At 41.2% G+C, this 6,712-nt stretch overlaps 1 protein-coding gene across 9 annotated transcripts in view; it reads right to left on the minus strand.

Annotated features, from left to right (window-relative positions):
• Nucleotides 1-6,712, minus strand: part of magi2a (membrane associated guanylate kinase, WW and PDZ domain containing 2a) — a 257,702-nt gene that overhangs the window by 181,443 nt on the left and 69,547 nt on the right. The window lies entirely within an intron of this gene.

The raw sequence follows: 6,712 nt of genomic DNA on the forward strand, positions 1-6,712 counted from the left end.
ACACACACACACACACACACACACACACACACACACACAAAAGCACAAAAATTAAAACAGTGAATGGCACCTCTTCCACAGGCAGCGGTTGTGCATCCACTACACAGAGAGAGTCACAGTCCTCTTTCCACAGGTTTTGTGATGCAAATAATCTCCACTGGAGGTAATCTTGCGCTGTATCTCTCCCGATGGAATCCCCCCCCTCAAACAGTACTGTCCTGTCCCTCAGGTCCTCAACTCTGTCTCTGTTTGCCCAGTCCAGCAACTGCCAGTCAGCCCGCGAGCTGAATCACCTCTCTCTGCACTCCACAGAGGAGAGATGACACGGGCGAGCGCAGCAGAATGAGTGGTTGAGAAACACTGAAGCAAAGAGAGAGAGTGTGTGTGTGTGTGTGAGAGACGGTGGCAAAGCGGAGGGGAAGGGAAGTGTGTGATGCTGCGAGTGAGGGAGAGCGACTGTTGAAGCACAGCTTTGGCTGTGGGGACCGATCGCAATGAAATCCCTGGTTTTCCCTTCAGATTCGCAGGTCCTGCAACGCCCCCCATCTGCTGTACAGTGCACTACATGGGTTTTTATATGCCTATTAGTGAATAAAAGCAAATCTCTGCCACATCGTCTTCCTTGGCTTATAGCATCCAGATGGCTTGGAAATGACCATCTTCCACCATCAGAAACCATGTGGCGAAACTAAATAATATGCTTCAGCCAAACGCAGTGCTGTCTCACTCCCACAGAACAGTATTCCTACTAATTAATTTGCTGTTTGTTTACTCTGTGTTTAGAAACCCATAGCAATTTTTTCATTTCTGGTCACGTCATACGTGCCATCTTGGCAATGACATTTATTCTCTGTTTCAAATTGAATCTTTGTAAAGCTTTACAGCACACTGATGTTGATACTGATATAAAATCCCATATATGTAATGTTCCATTTTCTAAAACTTCCCACAATGTAAAAAAAGGTTTGGTTTGGTTTTTTTAATGGTTTATCAGCAATAAGAAATGCATCTTTTTGCTCTTTGTGTTTCTTGAAGCAGAGCTGGATGTCTAGTTATGAACCAGAGACTAAACAGCAGTTTTCAATGAAAGAAGACGACGCATGAGTTCAGGAGCATGACCAGGAGTGAGCTTGTTTTTTTTTCCTTTTCCACATTCACAATGACGTGTACTGTGAAATCATCTTTCAGGATCAGACTGTCAGGGCAGAGTTCTACTGCAATTTCCTGAAGCGTTGGAGGTAAGACACTGGTCCCAAATCAACTAAACGGTTGTGCGTGCCATCGTGCCATTACCTTGCCGCGCGCAGGGCAATAAAAAATGTAGGAGCTTTTTGGAGCTTGCCAGATTTGACTCCCTGTGACTTCATCCTCTTCACCAAACTGAAATTCAAGTTGAAGGGTCACTGTTGTGATAGAGCGGAGATCAAACACTTGCAAGTGGTCTGAATGGGACTTCCAGGCTAAAAATAGCAGCAATACTGGAACAAGGATACTACCTTGAAGGGAAAACAACCCAGGTAAAGGTTTTTGAGATATTTAACTTCTATTTGAGAGCGTAGACAGCAAAGCAGGGAGAAAATTACATAAAATACAGCAGCACGTAAACTAGGTGTGAGTTTTGATTTACACGGGAAGATGTGTACTAGTTTATATTCATACAGTTTAGCTATTGTCCCTAAACGAATCAGTCTCATTCCATTACTCGTGAAGTGGAATGGTTTTTATTATACACTATATTACCAAGTATTCAATTACTCATCCAAATCATTGACTTCAGGCGTTCCAATCCCATGCATGGCCACAGGTGTATGAAATCAAGCACCTACTGTAGGCATGCAGACTCCTTCTACAACCATTTGTGAAAGAATGGGTCGCTCTTAGGAGCTCAGTGAATTCCAGCGTTGTGGCATGATAGGATGCCACCTGCGCAACAACTCTAGTCGTGACATTGCCTCACTAGTAAATATTACACAGTCAAGTGTTAGTGGTAGCTAAGTGGAAGCGACAGGGGAACAAAAGGCACTCAGCTAGGAAATGGTAGGCCACTTTTTCAGTAGTTGCAAGTTGCCCACTAGTGCACAAAGCAAGGTCCATAAAGACATGGATGAGCAGGTTTGGTGTAGAAGAACTGGCCTGTACAGAGTACTGACCCTTAACCCAATAGAACACCTTTGGGGTGAATTACAGTGGAAACTGATCTCACAAATCTACTTCTGGAAGAATGGCCCAAAATTTCCATAAACAACAAGAATCAGTTAGAGCAACCACCACCACAGTCTCTACTCAATACATCCCAATATGTGGCCACAGATCCAAAAATAGATTGTGTGAGTATGTGGGCAGGCAAGAGTGCATAAGGGTGCAAATCAAGCAGCAACTCTATAGTCAATGAGGTGTATAAGGATGAAGGAGGTCTTTTAATGTGATGCAAAGTTGTTGTTTTTTTTCCTGTTAAGGTGGTTCCTGACAGAGATGCCCTCATAACATCACAAAGCTGCCAATGGGGAAAGGTAAATGACAGAGCGAGCGTAAAAACAAGAGGGCTGGAGGAAGTACAAAAAAATGACTGCAAATTGACAGTACCCGAGGAAAATCCACTCGCTGATGCATTATCAGCTTAACATGAATCAAGCATTCACGTCTATTAGGCCGTTATTGCTTCCACTTTCACCTTGAGCAAATGGCTCCATGCACGCAAGACATGAAAAAGCATCTTAGCACGATGCAAAATGAAAAGACTCCTCCGTGCAGTTGAGGGAGCACTTCTGGTGTGTTTAGAGCCAAAATCAGATTTTTTTTATTACTGTTTCTAAAACAGATGGATGAAGGAAAATTGTTGTTGCTCTGCAGAAGAAGACAATTCCCTGTTTAAGCTCAGCAGGTGTCATGTAAATCCCCTGGGAGGCTGGGAGAGAGAGAAAGAGCGAACAGCCTGTGGAGAGTCAAAAAACAAGAGAGCAGCTGGTTCCTCCAGGGGATCAAGGTGTTATAAGAGTTAACTGCCTCATACCTAGGCACAAACCAGTCAAGCTCACAGAGGAGTTCTGGCTACCACTGCAAGATATTAAGGTGGAGGAAAAACTCTCAAGGACAGCAGTCTACTCTAAAAAGATGTCAGTTTTTAAATGCATGGCATATGGCATATGCCCTTTCAGTTCATTTGCCTTCAACAATTTAAACTAGGCTTGCAATGAATTATTCATGGTTGGTTGCACTTGGCTTGCAGTTGGAAATAAGTTGTTGACAAATTCTTAATAATAGATTTCCTTACTCAGCTAAAACATAAACATGAGAGACGTTTGAACCACGTCTTCAGAGAAGCTACTCCTGCATCAGAGCAAAGCAGCGCTTGTTTTTAAGATCAGTTTTACACCAAGAAAGAAAAGCTCTTTTTTCTTCTAATCTAGGCTGAGTTGGAAAACTTCTTTGCTGACAAAATGGGACGTCCATTTTTAGAGACAGCCTCAAGTGGCCACTTAAGGAACTACAGTTTCCGGGACTTTCACACCAGCCTCGTATTTCAGCTCCAGAGATGGCCATTTCCTAATATTTGCATTTGTGATTGAAAAGATGTTGTCACCTCTAAAACAACCCCTTGGTCAGAAACGTCTGAGTGACTAAAGCTTGTAAAAATAAAGACAAACCACCTCACATGGTCATCTTGATGGACTAAATACACAACCGGCATATAAGGATCAATATATTGTCCATTGGCAGAGCCTATTGTCATTTCAAGACTTTTTTGCCCTTTTTGATCATTTAAGAATTCAACAAAATCTTCCACAATTGCCCAAAGACCTTTTGCACTGTCAAGAACAGCGCAGCATGGAAGATTTCATGCTGACAGTCAGTCAGCTTGGAGTGCTGTCATCACAGCTTCAATGACACTATTTATCACACGCGCTCCAAGGGCATCCGTGAGCAGGCGCATATGTAGCATCATCACTCAGCGTGCACGCATGTGTTTGTGTGCGACTTGAAGTCAGAAAGAGCACCAGCAGACAGCTGTTTGGATAATCAGACTAATTAAATGATCAGGATGGGCTTAAAACCTTGCCAGTTTCACCAGACACACACTGCGCTCTGTTGATTAGTCTTCAATAGGAAAGCACGATGCCAACTCTGTGGTGAATCGCTAGAATCCATAAACGCCAACTGGCTTTCAGATGGAGCTACATGCAAATACACACAAAAATATTATTTAAATAGTTCTGGGACGACATTTTTTGCTCCTACCACCTACATAGGTTTACATGAAATGAGAAAAAAAACTGACAACCCTCATTAATCTTTATGCCTCAATTTATATGATTTAGGGTAAAAGGAACAAAGCACTGTTTTTACAATTCGTAGCTTCTTAACCATCAGTCAAACAGCTGCTGTTATTTACAACTAATTTAATACAGAATTGGAACAAACAGTTGTCCCATGAAACAGTTGTATTCATCTTTCAAAAGATAACATAATGAACAATGTTCGAGAGTCAAGGAAATGAATGAAAGCAAGTATACGTCTGGAATATGAGCCTTCATGTTTCCTTTGTTAGAGCCGAATGAGTGGCTCCATTCAAACAGGTTTCTACTTAAGATGATTTAATGAACGCCATTCATCTAATATGAGGAGGTCTGATTCGATGACTATACAGACAAACTCTACACAGGCTTTTTTGTACAGGTGGCTGAAAGGCCTTTGGAATCTGCTATCTTTTCAATATTAAAATAAATGAATGATATACGTTATCGTAAAGAAGAAAATGATATAATGATATATTATATCGTCTGGAAGGCTTTGGGTGGATTTAAGTCTGGGACTGTTAAAAATAGCCCTTGGAAATTGAAACTCAAGTGAGGGTTTTCAGAATTCATATTTTCACTGTTTTGGTGATACCAGGCTGCCGTACATAATGTTTTGCTCTAGGAAAAAAAATCCTCTCAACACCCATTAAATGAACAAAGGTTGAAGCTGTGCGATGTTATTATAGAGTCACTAATTTTCATAAAGAGAAATTGTGCTGGATGATTAGATTTTAACTAACTCTTTATTTTATAGCCTATCGCTGATGCCTCGTTTTTTCTAAACCAACAGGGATATGGAACCGTTATCGGAAGGAACATGATAGCAGCATCAGACATGGTAACACTTAAAGATAAGTGATATTTTACGGGAGGACAAATAGTCTGCCAAGACTGAAAACCCTTATAAGATCAGTACTTTGAAAACCAATCATCAGAAATGGGAAACAAAAGTATTCCCACAGCAATTTTCTTATAAAGCATTCTGCTGAAGTCGGGTCACAAATTTGAAGTAATTGTTAAACATCTTTGGCCCAAAGAGATGTAGAGTCAGACTTTTAAGAACCTTTTTAAAGCCAAAATATATATTAAAAACAAAATACAAAATCGCTGGAGGAGAGCAGATTCAATTCAGCCTTTTTTTATTGGACGCCCACAGAGGTGCAGGTTCAACAAAAACAAAGAGGAAAGTAAGAAGTACCGAAAGAGAGTAGCCCTTAAGCATATGCAGGTCAGAGGCTGAAAGTGACCAATGCCCCTTATATTGAGAAAAGAACTGCTGGCGCTTCCTTCTTTTCCTGTATGGCTGTCACGGTACTGGGTCGTGTGACCCAGTGTTTGAGTTTTTATGTATCTTTTGTATTCATTTGTGTTCTAGTTTAGCTCATCCAGTTAATTTCTAGGCTGCAGTTTAGTCCTTTGTTTCTAAGTTGTTTCTGTCATCTCCCCCTGTACTGTCTACCTGTTATGTTTCATGTCCGTGTGGTCCTTGTTGTCAAGTTCGTGTCATGTCTATGTCTCCATGTTTCCTGTTTTATTTTGAAAGAGTCTGGTGTTCTTTGTTCATTGTATTTAGTTTCACTGCCCCTGTCCTGTCATAAGGTTCATCTGTGTCAGCTGTTCTTCCTCATGTGTTTCTACTTCCCCTGATCATCCCTGTGGGTATTTAGTCTCTGTGTTTCATTCAGTCTGTGTACCTTCCCACTGGTCAAGAATATGCCATTTGGTTTATGTTGTTTTTCACGCATCCGCACGATGAGGTTCTGTGCAGGTCATGTTCATGTCTGTTTCGCACACCATTTGGTTCACAGTTTCCATGCATCTGCACAGCATTCTGTTCACAGTGATCATAGTTATTCCTTTCAGTCATGTTAGGGTTTTTCCAGTTTAGGTTTCTGGTTAGTTGCGGTCTCTGTCCCTGTTATGTTTTGTCTACTCCCGTCTGTATCAGCCCAAATGAAGGCTCGCTTTCAGTTTAAGTTCACTCCCATCTCCTCACCTGTGTTCGCACCTGGGTCCACCACACACACCTCCGCACGGTCTGTCTCCACAGACCGTGACAGTGGCTCTTTAAATCTTGGTTGTTTCAAACTTTAGGCACCAATTATTTTCCAATTTGAGTCCAAATCTTAAAACAGTTACATACTCATCATTACCAGGTTACCAGATTACATTCCTGTTTATGGTTAATGTCAGCATATATGGTCAGAAGCAATGGCCTGTTATGACAGATTTACAGTGTGGTATATGTGCTGACATTTCTATGATGTAGACAGCTTGTACTGTCAAAATTAACCATACATCTTATCAATTATATTTTAATTCAATTCAATTCAATTCTTTATTTATTTGTCACATGTAGTTATAGCTGGTACAACATACAGTGAAATGTTTTTCCTGGCTAAAAAAGTACTCCCCCC

This window comes from Pundamilia nyererei, unplaced genomic scaffold (assembly GCF_000239375.1).
Source record: "Pundamilia nyererei isolate P.nyererei 1_Seehausen unplaced genomic scaffold, PunNye1.0 scaffold00104, whole genome shotgun sequence".
In the NCBI taxonomy this organism is placed as follows: Eukaryota; Metazoa; Chordata; class Actinopteri; order Cichliformes; family Cichlidae; genus Pundamilia; species Pundamilia nyererei.